The sequence below is a fragment of the Lepisma saccharinum genome, chromosome 28 (assembly GCF_977018435.1).
Source record: "Lepisma saccharinum chromosome 28, izLepSacc3.1, whole genome shotgun sequence".
NCBI lineage: Eukaryota > Metazoa > Arthropoda > Insecta > Zygentoma > Lepismatidae > Lepisma > Lepisma saccharinum.
The window spans coordinates 27,728,950-27,748,648 of NC_139256.1; the positions used below are offsets into that span (position 1 = coordinate 27,728,950).

A 19,699-nucleotide genomic window follows, 5' to 3' on the forward strand; every position below is an offset into this window, starting at 1 on the left:
AAGGGACACTGGCAAACATCCTTGCTTAGGCCGGGATTCCAACCAGGGACCCCTGCCGTCGTAGCTCTATGTACCGGCTTCACATAATATGGGGATAAGAACTTAACTAAAACAAAATTAAGAGTAGCCCCCCCCCAAATATAGATATATTAAAACACCGTAAATTAATTTTTAAAGTGATTCATTGGTAAGGTCGTCGCCTTGTAATCAAGGGGTCCCGGGTTCGATACCCGGTGGAGGCACATAGTGGTTCGGATTTCACTTTAAACTGTAGGTCCAGTCCCGATTAGCCTTACTGTGCATAAAGTGAACTTAAATCACCATCTCAAGCATTAATTACTTACTCCACAAGAACTAAAACAATAATATCCCCGAGGACAAAAACTCCATACCCTACTTAGAAGCTGAGGCATTAAAGGGGCACTCAGCACATATAAGGACAAACACAGGACAACACACAACCCTACTGCCCTTAGGTGCAGACGCCAGAGCCTCGTTCGCCTGCATGATTGCAGTTACAGGACTGTACTATACTCTGTCCCTGAAATCTCTGGAGAGAGCGAACGATCGATCGATTTGGTGTTTTAAGTTCACTTTATGCACAGTAAGGCTAATCGGGACTGGACCTTGATTACAAGGCCCGAGAGTGACCAAAAGCAGTATCTGCGCCAGTAGAGACTCGAGAAGGCTCGACCAATGAACAAGTGCGAGGGAACTGGATTAAATGGCGTAGAGAAAAGCGACTGCAGCTAGTAGCCGTTGCAGCAGCGTGTACTGCTTCGCTCCGCGCACTCGCTTTCTCCCCTTTTCTGCCGCTATGCGTGGCCTTGCTTCAGAGATTCCCGTGATAGAGTATACACGGAAGTGAGATTGAGTCTTGTGTACCTTCTCAAAAGGTGACCCCTTACACCCAGGGTCAGTTAGTTGATTGTACACCAAACAGCAAAGGAAATAGGCGATTTGTCCACCATTTTCATTTAGTCTATTTCCCAGAATGTGCTGATCATGAATTAAAATGACTGACTGATTGAATTGGTGTTTTAAGTCCACTTTATGCACAGTAAGGCTAATCGGGACTGAACCTACAGTTTAAAGTGGGATCCGAATCACTATGAGCCTCCACATGAATTGAAATGAAAACGCCATTGAGCAAAGGAAAATGAGCCGCTTAACACTAACAGAAATCCATACCTTAAGACAACACACGATATAGAATACACGAAAATTAGAATTGTCATGGGCAATTTCATAGTATTATCTTTGCCGTTGACTGTACATGTTTGTTCCATGTCTAGAATAAAAGTACATAGTTTGTGTCAATACACGATCGGTTCTACTGGATACAGACAAACAAACAAGGAACACGCTCTATTGAAACTGTCTTGAATGATTGATTTATTTGGTTTATTTTATTTTGCTTTCAGCCACTTTTGACTAATCGCGAAGATGAGGATGAGTGATGATATGATGAAGGGACACTCACACACACCCGTGCCCAGGCCACGAATCGATCCAGTGACCTCTGGCGTCGTTGTTTGGTGAGCTAGCCACTCCCGACACGGAGACCGGTTCTTTTCAAACTGTCTTGAGATATCAGTAGTTAACTAGCATGACCAACATATCCTGTGCCTGTCAAATTATAAAGAACTAACGAAACTTGTATTTGTAAACTCATTTATCACAAATTTTGAAATTTCAGTTATATTTTTCCAAATTGTTCGTCATATAGGGTCTATCTCCGACTCAACTTAATCTCAAACCGGAACGTCTGCAACCACATTTTACCTTTCCTCAAGGAAAGCAATACCAAGGAAAGATAACAAACTTATTGTAGACATAGTGAAAGAAAATAAACAAGAAATAAAGGTAAATTTCCGTGGCTGTAAAACAGGAGAAAATGGGTGTTCTCGTGAGACGAGGAAAAGAAAACGTCTTAAATTTTTATGACTTCGTTGAAGATGAAAAGAAGGTAAAAGAAAAGAAAATTGAAGGTTTCGTGAAATATTGATCTGCGAGTTTTACGATTTTTATCTTGAGATAAAGGGGAGACAATTCGGAACGTAAAACACGCAGCTTGGTACTAGACGGCGAGGGGGTTGCAGTTTCCAAAATATTTCCAACGCGTGGGTTTTCTCCGAAGGTAAAATTTACATGAAAAGAAATTAGTTATGAATGCGATCTGTACCATTGTCTTTCTCAAGTCTATATGCTTCATGTTGGGTGATTTTCTATCTGACTCAAACGATATTCTAAATATACGGAAGAACTACTTTAATGACCTTTTAAATGTTCATGTAGAAGATAAATCAGAAGTAAATGAAGTGCACACAGCAGAACCTTTAGTTCCAGAACCTAACTTGACTGAAGTTAAAGATGCTATTAAAAGGCTAAAGAATAACAAAGCACCTGGCATTGATTTAATACCAGCTGAGTTAATTAAATATGGTGGAAATTCGTTAATATGTCCAATTCATAAATTAATTTGTTTAATATGGAATAAAGAAGAAATCCCTCAACAGTGGAAAGAATCCATAATTGTTCCTGTGTTTAAAAAAGGTGATAAAATGAACTGCAATAATTACCGTGGAATTTCTTTACTCCCAACAACATATAAAATATTATCTACCATTCTTTTAACAAGACTAACCAAATATGCTAATGAAATTATAGGTGATTATCAATGTGGATTTAAACGTAACAGATCAACTACAGATCAAATTTTTCACATCAGACAGATCCTTGAGAAAAAGTGGGAATATAACCAAAATGTCCATCGGCTATTCATTGATTTCAAAAAAGCATATGATTCGGCCAAAAGAGATAAATTATATAATATATTAGTAGAGTTTGGAATACATAAGAAGCTTGTTAGTATGATGAAAGTATGCACCAGTGAAACAAAAAGTAAAATTCGTGTGGGTATTAATGTGTCTGACAAATTTACAATTCATGATGGGTTAAAACAAGGAGATGCATTATCTCCATTGCTCTTTAATTTTGCCTTAGAATATGCTGTTAGGAAGGTAAAAGAAACTAAAGAAGGACTAAAATTAAATGGTATGACTCAGTTGTTAGCATATGCAGATGATGTAGACTTATTAGGGGATGATATAAATACAATTAAGAATAATGCTAAAATATTTTTCAAAACTGCTAAAGAGATAGGTTTGGAAGTTAACAAAGAGAATACTAAATATATGTTTACAGGCCGAAACCAAGTGTTAGGTAACAATCAAAATCTAATTATTGATAACAACTCGTTTGAACCAGTTTCCAAATTCAAGTACTTAGGAGTAATATTAACAAAAGAACCTTATTTAAAATATTAACTTATAGGAAGCCCAAGACGAAGATGGATGGACAACGTTGAGATGAACCTAAAGGAAATCGGTAGGGATGGAAAAGAGTATATATCTTGCTCAAGATAGGGACAGATGGAAGGCCTGTGTTGCTGCAGCCATGAACCTTCGTGTTTAAGAAGGCTAGAGAGTTACTTAGTTATATGCTTCATGTGGGAAGAGGTTCACTTAAATCACTGGAAGTCGAGGGCGAAACAATGATTCTGAAAACTACAATAAAATTCAATTTTTGTGCATAGAAGTAGAGTGTAAAACAAGGCTTCTGAACACGAACTACTCATAGAAAACGTAATTATTCTATCTACAAGTAGAGTGTGAAACAATGTTCTGAATATGAACAACAGATGGAAATTTATTCTATCTGATAGTAGAGTGTGAAACAATGCCTCCGAATCAGAAAAACTGAGGGAAAACTTAATTTCTCTATCTGCAAGTAGATAGAATAATGTAGTTTCTCTCGAATTCAGATTCAAGAGCAATTTTTACACTTTACATACATATAGAAAAATCGTACTTTCCTTACGTTGTTGAGGTTGAGAAGCATTGTTTTTTACAGATATATATATTTTTTTTCTTCAGTTGTTCAGATCCAGAGGCATTTTACCCTCAGTGTCCATATTCAGTTGTTTAGATTCAGAAACATTGTTTTACGCTCTGCGTGTAGATAGAAGAATTAGGTTTTCACTGAGTTGTTCAGATTCAGAAGTATTGTTTTATAATCTACTTAAAATAGAAAAATTAAACTGCTTCTCAACAGTAGCGTACAGATATCTATCTCATTTCTATTGTACGTAGATTATGAAACAATACTTATGAATCTGATCAACTGAGGCAATGTTTCTGAATCTACACAACTGAATGTGGACACTAAGGAAAAATGCTTCTAGATCTGAACAACTAGAGCAAATATACAGGGTATCTCATAAGTAATAGCGCAAACTGACACAGGTGAAAGTACACGATAATGCATATAATATAAACATGGGTCTGCAAACGAGAAGTTTTCGAGATATTCGCGAATGTGTGATTACAAGCCGCCACTGACTTCATTGTTTGTAAACGTCGTCCTAGTTGGTAAAATGCTAATAATGTGTGCGAATGTGTTGGTACAAGCAGTCACTGACTTCAGTGTTTGTAAACGTCATCCTAGTTGGTAAAATGTACTCTTCGTTGCTGTAAGGTTCCATTTTCACTACACAGTCCAGAACAACTGACGTGACCCCCACAGTATGATTATACTGTGTACTCATTATCCATACAACGCCACCTCTCGGAAATGTTCTGTTTTGTAAACAAAGGGGAAACCTCGGACCGCGCAAGGAGTAAAGCACTAGGTGTTTACAAAATGCAATCAATGATGGCTTGTGACCACACATTCGCACACATTATTAGGATTTTACCAACTAAGACGACGTTTACAAAGAAATAAGTCAGTGGCGGCTTGTAATCACACATTCGCGATTATCTCGAAAACGGCTCGTTTTCAGACCCATGTTTACAGAGACTTGTTTTGCTTCTATTATCGTGTACTTTCACCTGTGTCAGTTTTCCCCTGTATATATGGTATATATCTGTAAAACAATGCTTCTGAATCTCAACATCTGAAGAAAAGCACGATTTTTCTACATGCATGAAAAGTGTAAACATTTGTTCTTGATTCTGAATAACTCGAGAGAAACTACATTTTTTTATCTGCAAGTAGAATCTATTGTCAATCTAAAAGGGTAGTTTTGCTTCTCAAGTTTACCTTTAGAATCAGTTCTAGACCTACAGTTTAAAGTGGGATCAGAATCACTATGTGCCCCCACCGGGTATAGGACCCGGGAACCCTTGATTACAAGGCGACGATGTTACCACTGCGCCATCGGGGAGGCCTCGCATAGTTATCGAGTTGTAACGAAGAAGTCTTTGTTTTGCTTTCTGGTATTCAACAGCATCTATCAGATCCATTCCCGATTGACCTTTTGTGCTAAATTGTTTCATTCTTTGACTGAAAAAAGATGACACTGAAGGAAGTTCTTGTAGGATTCCATTTTGTACTTATCCACTTGTTTTGAGCTTAGATACAACGACGCTTTTCGTGCATTAAGTCCATTGTTACGGGACGGGAAATACAGTTTAAAGTGCATTGCACCTACAATGTGCCTTCGTGGATTGTACCTGGAACCCATTGATTACAAGCGACTGCGTTATCACTACGTCATCGGGAGGCCAAACGATAATCCTCTCTCCTAATCTCTTTTGGGAGAAGCTCGAACCCGCGCTAAATCTGCCAATTTCTGAACCACCCACTCCAAGCGACTACGGTAGACACTAAGCTGTAAAACATGGGAGAAAATTTGTGGAATTACAAGAGATTCAACGGAGGTTTTTAACGAAGAAATTTGCATTGATCTCTTGTCTCAGATTTATTCTCGTTAAGAGGATAGCATCTGGAGTCGATCCTAGCCCCTTAACTTCCTTTTCCCAAATTTCCCTTCGCCTGGTTGATGGATGATATCCTCCCGTCCTCCAGTTCCGACTCCAGAAAGTTCAGCGGATACCACTGGCGAATTCTCTATGAAATATTCAACACGGGTTGCAGCATTTGGCGGTGTCTTGTAGCACGGAAGCAGACATCGGGTTATCTCGTAAGACATACCTGAGTCGCAGCTGCAATACTAAATCAAAGAAATACAAGTTTTCCTTGTACAGTCACAAGAACAAGTTTTGCGTACAAGGTGCCTCTACAGCTTTTTAAGCACTGTACTTGGTTTATATATCTGTACATATACACTTGTTGATGAGTTTTCTTTTAAAGTCCACCTTGTGTACAGTGTCTCTCAAAAGTTGTAGGACAACGACATTTTAAACTAGGCAACCCTATTCACACAAGGCGTTGGTGGGTTACGCGTAGAGTTAGGCTCAATTTCAGGGTTGCCACATGCACAATAGATATTTATAAAATACGCGAAAGAAATAAAAACAAGTATTATTGTATAAAAATATTAAAAATATCACTATTATATCGCAAGTGACAAAATTCTTTCTCAAAGGGAAAAAAAAGGTTTTCTAGTATTTCATCGCTGATGAGTCTACAGAAAGGAAAAGAGGTGAGAGAAAACGAAAGGTGGAAAAGGAGAGGAGAAAGAGAAAGCGAGAGGAGAAGAGAAATAGTAGAGGAGAGAAGAAAGGGAGGATAGACGTGGAGAGGAGATGTAGTGAGGAGAATGGAAAAAGATTCTAGGAGAGATGAGGAAAATGGAGCAAAGAAGAGAAAAGAAAAGAAAAACGAGATGAGAGAAGAGGGAAGTTGAGAGTAGAGTAAAGGAGAGAAAAAGAGAAGAACGAAAAGAAGAGGAGAAGAGTGCAGTGGAGTCGGAAATCTAAGACAGGAAAGGAGATACGAGGAGTGGAGATGAGTGGGATGGAGATAAGATGCGAGAAAAGTAGGGAAGGCGATCTGAGATAAAAGCAGAGCAGAAGGAGGGGAGAGGAGAAGGAGAAGAGAAGAACAGAAGGGACTGAAGAGAAGAGGTAGTTGCAGAAAATATCGTCTCAGCGTCAAGAATTGATGCATTGGTCAAATTATCGACATGAAACATTCAACAACATTTTGAAATGTATTGGAGAATGTATTAGATCGGTGCGAAATGTCTTTTGGCTTAGTTCAATATCTTCCATGTAAGATATTTGATTTTACCTACGATTATACCATTAAAAACATGAATGTAATTTTAATATTTATAAGAATTATCCAATTTTTGTCCACTTCTCGGTTCGTTGAAATGGAGATTTTATAATTTCATATTTCCCCTCCCCCCATCGTTAATTCCAAACTGAATCATTCCATTTCACATGACGTGGACAATTAACACAAAATTACGAAAATTTTCTGCCACCGGAAGGGTTTGAACCTACGACCATAAGATTGACAGTCCTAAACGGTAAACACTACCCTACAAGCTTTCGCTCCTGAAAGTAAGTAGAAGGAGCTGACCAATGTGAAATGTAGATGCAACTCTCCTCCTACATGTAATGTGCAAACAATACTCGTTTGTAACAAAGAAAACGAAGGTAGTGCGACTCGGCGAAAACATTTAATGGAGAATTGCACATGATGAGAACTTTTCATTCGATATTTGCGGAGGTATCCTTGTATTGAACTCGAGTGGGAAAAGGGGTAAAATTAGTATGTCCTGAATTGCCACAAATATAAATAGTTATTTCATTAATATTTGTCAATGTCTCTGAAGCAGTACACAATTATCGTTAGAGTATCATAATTCACGATCTTATACATGAAAATATCCCTTTGAACGTGTGTCAATTCATTTATTTGTTTATTTTTTTATATAAATTCCATATGCAGAACGTTGTAGCCACTATACACTAATATTACAAATAATGTTACCATGCTCTTGTTTAATAGAAACGGATTTAAAAAAAGAAAAAAAAGAACACCTAGTATGGAGGATAGAACCTGGGACCGCAATCAAAGCCTTCAAGAACTCTGACCAATACACTACGCCCTTTGTTTCCCTTGGATCAACAATTTTTAATTATTCTGTCGCGTCAATATTGTAAACGTTATTCTGCAAAAAGAAGTTCAATACTATGATATAGCTCTGTACTTCTAGAATTACTCTATACACATGTAATTGAAATTTAACTCTGAATTTATTTCTTCGTTGTTAGTATATTCAAGCTTGTGAATATATTTTATTTGTAATTTTGTAACGGTTACATGAACATCTACGAAATAGTTCCTTATAATAGCCTCTGGTTGACCAAGTTGCCAATATAAACAAGTGGAATACAGTTTGTCTTCGAGCTTACGTTGTTAAAAAGGAGCGGATACACGTATTACTATCCCAATACTTATTTAATTACGTTTCTTGTTTGTCAGAAATTATCACTTAAACTATTGCATGTTGAGCTAGTGCCCACCTAGCCGCCTCTGATGAAATCTATCATTCTTCAGATTCTCTTTAAAATTCGACTCTTGTCATTTGTAACTTGCTGGTTGCAGACACTGTGCATTGACGCACAGTGTTTTGCGATAAGAAGTGGCCTTGAATAGCGTGAGTGAGTCACTTTGAACGCGAGCAAGCTACGCTACCAAGCTTGTCTGCCTTTGAAAACCAAGTCATTTTTTTTCACCGTTTCCGAACGCGATTGGTAATGTAGAAGTATATATTCTCTCAAAAGAGCAAGAAAGGAAATTCGACCAATGTTCTCCCGTCATTTAAAACCAAATATTATCTATTAAACGAAAAGTTCACGATTGTAAATAAACCTATCTGAGCATAAGGTGGATGTACATAATAAATTTAATAGAAAGATTCTCCAAAATTTCTCTCCCACTGTCTACGTCAGGCCAGTACTCGGGGGGGGGGGGCATGCGCCCCTCGAACCCTCAAATATTTAAATGTGAACCTATCAATAACTACGAAAATAACATCGTCGATTTTAGAAATGTGTAAAAATTTCAATTTTGTTCTTACATAAATGAATCTGTTTCTTGCGCAAAAGTCTTCAGGCTGTAATATTGGATGGTTTTTATTTTATAATGCAAGGCTAGCAGAAAATCAGATTCACCGATTTAGTCAGGACAGTCCGTTACTTTCAATCCCTATCCCGACTTTTTCGAACTGCAATCATGATGCGAGAATGTCTCCTTATTATTGTTTTTTTCTTAACTCACAATTAGACATGTTCTTTATTGTAATAATAATTCCTAGTACGCAACATTTAATTTATAAATATATTATTTTCTAAACATAGAATTAGCATGACTTTTCAATGGCGCTCGCACTATTTGAACTATTTTGTAATATCTGTATATTATATATAAAAATTTGGGTCTGGCCCCTCCCTGAAAGAAATCCTGCGTACGGGCCTGGTCTACGACAATGACAGAAATGGAAGCAATATTTTTATTTATTTTTAACCCAATTAAAGGAATGTGCAAGAATTTAAAAGAAATAAAAAAAGAGCGGAACGAGTGTTGCTCTACTTTAAAAATTGTTGTTCTTCGAGGAAGAAAAATAAGAAGTATTTACTCCAGCACCTTAACACAGTGTCCCACGAGTCTCTCTTGACTAATACTGTCAAATGTGAAGTGATTTAATGTATAAAATTTTCCGCCTGTTTACGTCTTACGTTGCGCAGATTTGGTAGTTCGCAAACGGTGTAATTATTTCGTGTTACACTACGCAACAGCAAATACATTTCATAAGACTCTTCTGAACACGAGACTTGCGTCAGTAAACAAGTATTTCGTCTGTTGCAGTATCACAGGAAAATAATATCGTCCTGCAATGAGCAAGGCTCTAAATATTTTCCATTAATAATGTCTAATCACAATAATAAGTTAGAAGAAATAACTCGCATTTTCACAACTACCAATATTCTAGTTTTTCTTCATCACTTCGAAAATTATTTGTCGAAGATATCTGCTATACTACAAGAAAGCAATTCAAAATTAAAGTAAAACTTCAACTACATGTATACCCAACGACATTTAAAATATTGGAGGGACAGAATACTTAAAAGTTGTTGTTTTAATCCAAGGTAAGGGCGTAGTGTAGTGGCTAGAGTTCTCGATTGGGCTGTCAGCGATCCCAGGTTCGCTCCTCCTTAGGAGGCGTCCTTTTAAAATTATCCTTTTATTATAAACAAGAGCATGGTAACATTATTTGTAATAGCAGTGTATAGTGGCTACAACGTTCTGCATATGGAATTTATATTAAAAAAATAAACAAATAAATGAATTGACACACGTTCAAAGGGATATTTTCATGTATAAGATCGTGAATTATGATACTCTAACGATAATTGTGTACTGCTTCAGGGACATTGACAAATATTAATGAAATAACTATTTATATTTGTGGCAATTCAGGACATACTAATTTTGAACTCCCACTCGAGTTCAATACAAGGATACCTCCGCAAATATCGAATGAAAAGTTCTTATCATGTGCAATTCTCCATTTAATGTTTTCGCCGAGTCGCACTACCTTCGTTTTCTTTGTTACAAACGAGTATTGTTTGCACATTACATGTAGGAGGAGAGTTGCATCTACATTTCACATTGGTCAGCTCCTTCTACTTACTTTCAGGAGCGAAAGCTTGTAGGGTAGTGTTTACCGTTTAGGACTGTCAATCTTATGGTCGTAGGTTCAAACCCTTCCGGTGGCAGAAAATTTTCGTAAGTTTTAGACCTATCCCATTGTGTTAATTCTCCACGTCATGTGAAATGGAATGATTCAGTTTGGAATTAACGATGGGGGGAGGGGAAATATGAAATTACAAAATCTCCATTTCAATGAACCTAGAAGTGGACCAAAATTGGATAATTCTTATAAATATTAAAAATACATTCATGTTTTTAATGGTATAATAGTAGGTAAAATCAAATATCTTACATGGAAGATATTGAACTAAGCCAAAAGGCATTTCGCACCGATCTAATACATTCTCCAATACATTTCAAAATGTTGTTGAATGTTTCATGTCGATAATTTGACCAATGCATCAATTCTTGACGCTGAGACGATATTTTCTGCAACTACCTCTTCTCTTCAGTCCCTTCTGTTCTTCTCTTCTCCTTCTCCTCTCCCCTCCTTCTGCTCTGCTTTTATCTCAGATCGCCTTCCCTACTTTTCTCGCATCTTATCTCCATCCCACTCATCTCCTTTCCTGTCTTAGATTTCCGACTCCACTGCACTCTTCTCCTCTTCTTTTCGTTCTCTTTTTCTCTCCTTTACTCTACTCTCCACTCCCCTCTTCTCTCATCTCGTTTTTCTTTTCTTTTCTCTTCTTTGCTCCATTTTCCTCATCTCTCCTAGAATCTTTTTCCATTCTCCTCACTACATCTCCTCTCCTCGTCTATTCTCCCTTTCTTCTCTCCTCTACTTTTCCTCTTCTCCTCTCGCTTTCTCTTTCTCCTCTCCTTTTCCACCTTTCGTTTTCTCTCACCTCTTTTCCTTTCTGTAGACTCATCAGCGATGAAATACTAGAAAACATTTTTTTCCCTTTGAGAAAGAATTTTGTCACTTGCGATATAATAGTGATATTTTTAATATTTTTATACAATAATACTTGTTTTTATTTCTTTCGCGTATTTTATAAATATCTACTGTGCATGTGGCAACCCTGAAATTGAGCCTAACTCTACACGCAACCCACCAACACCTTGTGTAAATTGGGTTGCCTAGTTTAAAATGTCGTTGTCCTAATACTTTTGACAGACACTGTACAAATAGACCAATCGGGAATGAAACTACATTTTAACTGGGATCTCAAGCACTATATGCCTCAATCCAGGAACTCTTGATAACAAGGTGACGACATTTCACATACATACATCCACACACACAAGCGCACACACACCAACGTATCAGAGACTCGTTTTGTCTCCGTCTTCAAGCTAGCGTTTTTGATTGGTTATTTAGCGCAATTTTCTTCCACTTTTGGCTAACCGCGAAGATGAGAATGAGTGATGATATGGTGAAATTTATGAAGGCACACTCACAAAGACACCTATGACCCAGGTCGATATTTGAACCCGGCTGTGCCCGTGCGGTCTAAGGCTCATGCATTGGGCTCCAGCTACGGTATGCACGCAGGTTCGAGTCTCCTGGGGAAAGCGTAACAACTTTCTCCTGAGATTTTGCCTGCGTATGGGACGTGTGCCCGCGCATTATCGTGAGAAAATTGGGGAGCTACGAATGAGTAGCGGAACCCGGCCAGGATAACATACAAAAAGGCTGGGGGTTCGTCGTTCTGACCACACGTCACATCTTAGCTGGTTGGCTGATCTCCCATCACGGGTGAGTGAGTGAATAGGATCAGGTTGGAGTGACGGCATGTAGGCCCAAGGTTTTAAAGGGCTGTAGCGCCACAGGTTGTTATTAATACTTGCGTCATAGTGCTCTGTGCTAACCACTCCGCCAAGCTGGCTGGCAGGAGATTAGTGTATTATGTGGTCATATGTAGGTAGTCTCAGAACACGGGATGTCAGTGGCGTATACTGGGTCCAAGGTCTGGGCTTTCTCACCATGTCACGTGCTCCTAGGCTATGAATAGAAATTCGTTTACTAATTACTAAGAAACTACTAAGAAATCATAGGAAATCTGGTTACCAACTCATAAGACATCAGGTTGCCAACTCATAAGAAATCAGGTTGCCAACTCATAAGAAATCAGGTTGCCAACTCATACGACATCAGGTTGCCAACTCATACGACATCAGGTTGCCAACTCATAAGACATCAGGTTGCCAACTCATAAGACATCAGGTTGCCAACTCATAAGACATCAGGTTGCCAACCCATATGACATCAGGTTGCCAACTCATAAGAAATCAGGTTGCCAACTCATAAGACATCAGATTGCCAACTTATAAGACATCAGGTTGCCAACCCATATAACATCAGGTTGCCAACCCATATGACATCAGGTTGCCAACCCATATGACATCAGGTTGCCAACTCATAAGAAATCAGGTTGCCAACTCATAAGAAATCAGGTTGCCAACTCATATGAAATCAGGTAACCAACTCCAGAATCACCATCATCATCTCACTGATATGAATAATTTTATTTGCAATTTCTGATCGATTTTTCTCCTGTATTTTATTCTCTACGCTTCAGGCTTCGCAGATAGCCTAGCTAGGCCTAGAATATACGCTCCTGCAGGATGTGTTTATGAACGGTAATGCCTGGGAGGATTTTTTAGTTGTGACTGATGATGCACCCTGTCCAGTAACCTTAACAAGTAGACAACCTCCCCAATGGCGCAGTGGAAGCGTCGTCGCCTTGTAAGCAAAGGGTCCCGAGTTCGATACCCGGTGGAGACACATAGTGGTTCGCATCACACTTTAAACTGTAGATCCAGTCCCGATTAGCCTTACTGGGCATAAAGTGAACTTAAAACACCAACTCAATCAATCAACAGGTAGACCTACTCTGATGATGATGATGATGATGTGCGAAAAATGGACAACAGGTTCAAGTAAAATGAGTGTGGAAACCAGAATGCCTGAAAATAAGAGAATAAATAAAACCACAAGAAAATATCGAAACGCAAAACGAATAGAACTACGCTACATTTCCAGTAAGAACATTTAATACGCAATCCAGTTTCTCAAAGCACTTTTCTGAAAAACATTCAAAGACAACAATCCATCAAAATGAAAAGAACAGGGAAGATATAAACGCTTAAAATACTATCAAGATGAAAGAAAACAAGCAAATCTCATAAATCGATTTCAGCAAGAGGATTGCTGGCATTTTTCTTACGGGAGATCCGGTAAAGAAAGATCTACAAACCGATTTATCCAAGTAGAAGACCCATTGTATGTTGCTGACAGGCTTTGTTGTGTACATTCGCAAAAGTTTTCAAAAGACGTGAAACTTTCTTGTTATAAGCCTAGCTGAGGGCGCGAATCACAAAGATAAGAATCTTCATCTATCTGTACAGCAATGTTGAGATGCAGTTGTTCTTGCATTCGAATACCTGCAGCTCCAGGTATTTTAGTATTTCTCCATTTCATTACAATAATCCACTCATTCTTATGTATAAAATCTCGCTTTCAAGAACAGTGCTTGGTTGAGATTGGACACAGTAGAGGGATGCTTGTATGAATCAAGATGCTGCATGTGGGAGATGCTTGGGTAAAATATCCTTATGGAAATTTTCTTAACTGAGGGAATGGCATCTTTATCGTGTCTCGCCTCTTTGCCTAGTGTAATGAAGCAAGTGCGTCCGCAGAGGGGGCCAGGGCACTTGCCCCCCCACCCCGGAGATATCTGGAAAGGCTTCATATACCAGGAAGAATCAAATGAAAACCTAAATTTATTTTTGATTCTTATTTAATATATTTCTGTGTGTAGGGTTTCACAAGTTTGCTGCATTTTAGCACATATATTTTCATTTTGAGTTAGCGCCTGTGTATCTTAAGAAGAATAAGTCTTTGTGGTCCATGTGCAGACACTTATCAGCCACTGAGAAGGCCTTTCCACCCATCTACCCATCCACTGATGCCATTGTCGAGCTTTCTCCTCCATTAGTAAAGTTGCTAGTGTGGTAAGCATGCACAGGGATATTGAATTTTCATTTGCCGAGAAAATTTCTGTAAGTGTTAGGCTGACAGAGAGCAAGAAAATCCCTCTTGAGTGGTGTAAGTGTGTATAGGAGGAGCCATTTTTAAAATAAAAACGGAATTTTGAAGCTACCTGGCTCAGAGTTGCAGCCTTGAGATCGTTTTGTAAATAACAGTTCATACCTAATGCAAACTTGACCTGTATACAGTCTATCCTACATTTTGCTTTACTTCTAAGGTTTTTATTTGACTGTTAAAAATCAAAATTGTGGAATTGTAACTGAAAACATAGACGAGGGTAGGTATACAAATTATCCTGGTGCTGGAGATGCTCTATGAAAATTCTCTTATCTGTGGAAAAGCATAAGTCCACGTTTCCCCCACTTTAAGCATTGCTGGAAAACTAGTTTAAAGCAACAGAAGTTCATTGGGATATTTTTCGAAACTTAATTTTGCAAACATTATCGCACATCATCCTGCTCCTATGTAAAAATATGACAACCAAGTGACGAACAATATCCAAGCACACCAATCGGAAAAGTTCGGCAGAGAACAGCAACAGAATTTGGTAGATGTAGAAACGAAAAATAAAGAAACTAACTCTACCCTTGCAATTCATCAAGTCACCTTTACATTGCACTTGTACATTGGGATGAATGAATTCTCCATTGTTCAATATCCTACTAAATCTTACTGTCTCGAGTCTTGTTAAAAAATTCATACATTCTAGCAGAGGCATTTTGCTAAGGAATCGCCTTCTTTTCTTGCGAAATTGATTTCACCATTAATTCTAGAATGTCGACCCGTTTCGGAGCGAATTCAGCGCATAGATATATCTGGTTCTTTATGCAGAGGAATATGGAATTTTCTTTTATGCTGAGCACCAGCGATTTCTTATCCTAGACATGGGATGGGATCAGCAGGAACGACCTGAATATCGATATTGCTCGTAAAGTGCAGTGGTTCGCAGCAATTGCATGCCTAAATCTCCCGTCCCTGCATTTACATTTGCACGGAAATCGTTATTCACTTGTCGAACATTCACATAATTTTTGCATAAGAACACTGCAATACAAAGGATCACCAAAAAAGGACCTTTCCGATTACGAGCTTAAGCGTAGTGTGTTTTGATTTGTGTGAGCAAACGTATTGCGCGTTTTGACTTGTATGGGCAAACGTATTGCGCGTCTCGACTTGTGCGGGCAAAGGTATAGCGCGTTTCGACTTGTGCGGGCAAAGGTATAGCGCGTTTCGACTTTTGCGGACAAAGGTATAGCGCATTTCGACTTGTGCGGACAAAGGTATAGCGCATTTCGACTTGTGCGGACAAAGGTATTGCGCGTTTCGACTTGTGTGGGCAAACGTATTGCGCGTTTCGACTTGTGTGGGCAAACGTATTGCGCGTTTCGACTTGTGTGGGCAAACGTATTGCGCGTTTCGACTTGTGTGGGCAAACGTATTGCGCGTTTCGACTTGTGTGGGCAAACTTATTGCGCGTTTTGACTTGCGTGGGCAAATTTATTGCGCGTTTTGACTTGCGTGGGCAAACGTATTGCGCGTTTCGACTTGCGTGGGCAAACGTATTGCGCGTTTCGACTTGCGTGGGCAAAGGTATTGCGCGTTTCGACTTGTGTGGGCAAACGTATTGCGCGTTTCGACTTTTGTGGGCAAACGTATTGCGCGTTTCGACTTGTGTGGGCAAACGTATTGCGCGTTTCGACTTGTGCGGGCAAACGTATTGGGCGTTTCGACTTGTGCGGGCAAACGTATTGCGCGTTTCGACTTGTGCGGGCAAACGTATTGCGCGTTTCGACTTGTGCGGGCAAACGTATTGCGCGTTTCGACTTGTGCGGGCAAACGTATTGCGCGTTTCAACGTATTGCGCGTTTCGACTTGTGCGGGCAAACGTATTGCGCGTTTTGACTTGTGTGGGCAAACGTATTGCGCGTTTTGACTTGTGTGGGCAAACGTATTGCGCGTTTTGACTTGTGTGGGCAAACGTATTGCGCGTTTTGACTTGTGCGGGCAAACGTATTGCGCGTTTTGACTTGTGTGGGCAAACGTATTGCGCGTTTCGACTTGTGCGGGCAAACGTATTGCGCGTTTCGACTTGTGTGGGAAAAAGTATTGCGAGTTTTGACTTGTGTGGGCAAACGTATTGCGCGTTTCGACTTGTATGGGCAAACGTATTGCGCGTTTCGACTTGTGTGGGCAAACGTATTGCCCGTTTTGACTTGTGTGGGCAAACGTATTGCCCGTTTTGACTTGTGTGAGCAAACGTATTGCCCGTTTTGACTTGTGTGGGCAAACGTATTGCCCGTTTTGACTTGTGTGGGTAACGTATTGCGCATTCCGACTTGTGAGAGAAAATGTAGTTCTGCTACAGTGAACAAATTGTTCCTACGCTAAACGATATTTTATGAGCGTGGTGCTGATCATAGCACATTCACGAATAGCGGGGATTGTGAGTGTGTGGGGGCTACACACCCCTATATGCATGCTTTCATGACATGTTAAAATGCACACCTTTACCCTCGCATGCAAACACAATTTCCATTTCGGTATTTTACATCGATTTTCTATTGGTTAATCGGGAGTATGAGGAGTGATGAATCGACAATATAGATGAGGTAAATGATGCCTTAGCAAAGATTACAACTGGAATCTTAAAATTTGTAGCTCGTTATGCTGAAACCTCCACCAGGAAGACCGACACACACACACTCAGCATGATTCAAACGTCCAGTCCAATGGGATAACTCAGTTATTAGTGAAGATAGCAAAAAGTGGAAGAGGAGAAATTTGTTGGAAATAAGTGATTTTTAATCAAAGTATGTAAAGTTGTTGCGGTTGTTTTAAGTCCAGTTTAAGGCCAGAAAGGCTAACATTGACTGGGTGTACAGTTTAAAGTGTTTTCTGAACCACTACATCCTTCCAACGGGTATCCAACCCGGGATCCCTTGATTACAATGCGACGACATTACAATTTTGCCATCGGGGAGGCACTTGTATTCGTATGTATACTCATGGGAAGTGGCTGCCGGCGATTAGGACGAGGGCAGTCGCCCCCCAACGTTTCGTCATTTTTGCCCCCGCACTATGCTAAACCTTATCTACAAAGGGTTGCCCCCCAGTTCTGGAACGCAATCGCCGCCACTGAAGCTCTCGTTCGCTCAGTGAACACGAGAGTTAAGAAGGTCTGTGGATGTATAATAATTCCCTCATTTGTCCATAAGCACATTGTGGGCGGGGAGAGTAAAACCAAGATATATCGGGAAAACTTTGAAAAGAGCTCCCAGCCAGCTGATAGTGAAATCCAGCCAAGAGTGTGTGTGTCGTCTGTAAATCACAGAGAGAGCGAGAGAGAAGGGGGGGAGGGAGCGATCAATACTGCGATACTGGAAGAGCCCGCCCACGCGTTGCGATGCACAGAGGAGTTCGACAACCTGTGGCTCTTTGTAGCTCCCTTACGCGCTGGAAAAGTTGTGAAGATGAGGGTTGCGTGCATTCAGGGGCACAAGTTGGCCTCTCATTGTTTCGCAGTTAACACGGGATGTACCAAGTTGTTCCGGACGCTCTGGGTGTGTTCTGCGAGGTCGTGTTAATTTGTTAAATATGGAGTGCTTTCTCAATCGTACACAGAAGCGCCATTGTTGTCAACAATGTGCGGTGAATGGACAATTATGTTCAGCGGCGTAGCTCGCGGATTAGTGTTCGAAGGTTGAATGTTTGTGTGATGGAAAGCTTACACGAAGCATGTATTTTCGCTTACGTTACGTTCGATCCGACGTCATTTGTATGGGTCTGTTCACCAGATACAATTTCCATCAGTCGCTTTTCCTTCACGGTGTCACCTGCAGATGACTAAAGAAAATATAGATAGATACCATTCGAATTCTGGTTAAATATTTACATACAATTGTAAACTAATGGAATGGATATTTGTCAATGACAATGGACTTATGGACATTAGCATAATATGGTTTCAATATATATGCAATAGAAATTTGCACACTTACAATTAAATTAGATACATTTCAGCTTACTTACTGATCACAACATTATGTAAGGTTGCCTGCCATATATACTTGACTATTCACTTTATCGCTTCTCGTATTCACGGGTATTGATAAAAATAGGACGATACAGTTTCAAATTAAAGCCGTTTCGGAAAGGGAATGATGCACAATCCCTTATATAAAGCCTAAACAGAGTCTCTTTATGTGCAACGTCATCATTGGTATGCAGGGCCGGCCCTAGCTGGGTACGTGTCCGGGGGCATACAATATTCGCGGGGCCTAAAATAAAAATTTAACAGATTTTTGCTCCTTAGTCTTAAGTAGAGGTGTCTTATATGATCATTATATGAACATTATTACATTAAATTTATACATATGTATATTTCGCATTGCTATCTAAGAGCAATATGCAGAACATGTTGGAAGGTTATAACTGAGACTTTTGTGAGGCTAATATAAGATTCAAAATTATTCTTCTATTTCAGTTCTGATGTATTCCTGGTTGGACGTTATCAGGCCTGTTCACAGGTTTTTGTTAAGGGGGGCAAGCCCGAAATCGTATATATAGGATAAAAGAAGGGATGTTCGCCATGCTGGAAATTTCGCCGTACTTGTCGTTTTTGGAATCGTAGATAGAAACTATAGGTTGGAAACACTTACTGATGCCTGTAAAAAATCAAGTAACATGTGCCTTGTTTCCACTGAAAACTACAGTGTGGAGAGCGAACTAGCAAGCAAGCAGTACAGTGTGGAATGCGCAGTTGCGTCTACACAGAAGACAAAGAAAGGGGCCGAAATTCAATACTACGTTGGAAATTGTCATTTCGTTGCAGATAAGAATTATTTTTCTTACATTTAATTATTGATATCGTAACCTCAAACCTTAAGAATGTCGTGAAAAGGTTGCTTTGGAAAGCGTGCATGTACAAGTAAACATAAGATGCTTTCTTTCGACTATGCATTTGCTGGTAAATTCGCCAGAGTAACAGAAAATGTATCGAATTTCCCTTCTTACAGGCGATCTTTCACACACAACTTGTTCACAATGCATATGAACATTTAGGCCTATGTTTCTTAAACATGTTTGTATTGTATCTTTTTAAGCAGTTTTGTATTGTCATTTTTAGGTCTTTTACACTTTGTTGTCTGACTTATTGGCAACAACTTGGTATATCATACACTTAAACTGACGATAAAATGATAAATAAGTTATATGACGAATTTCGCC

At 39.4% G+C, this 19,699-nt stretch overlaps 1 protein-coding gene across 1 annotated transcript in view; it reads right to left on the reverse strand.

Moving 5' to 3' along the window:
• The window catches only part of rsh (Rap GTPase activating protein radish), a 666,322-nt gene that overhangs the window by 394,158 nt on the left and 252,465 nt on the right, over positions 1–19,699 (reverse strand). The window lies entirely within an intron of this gene.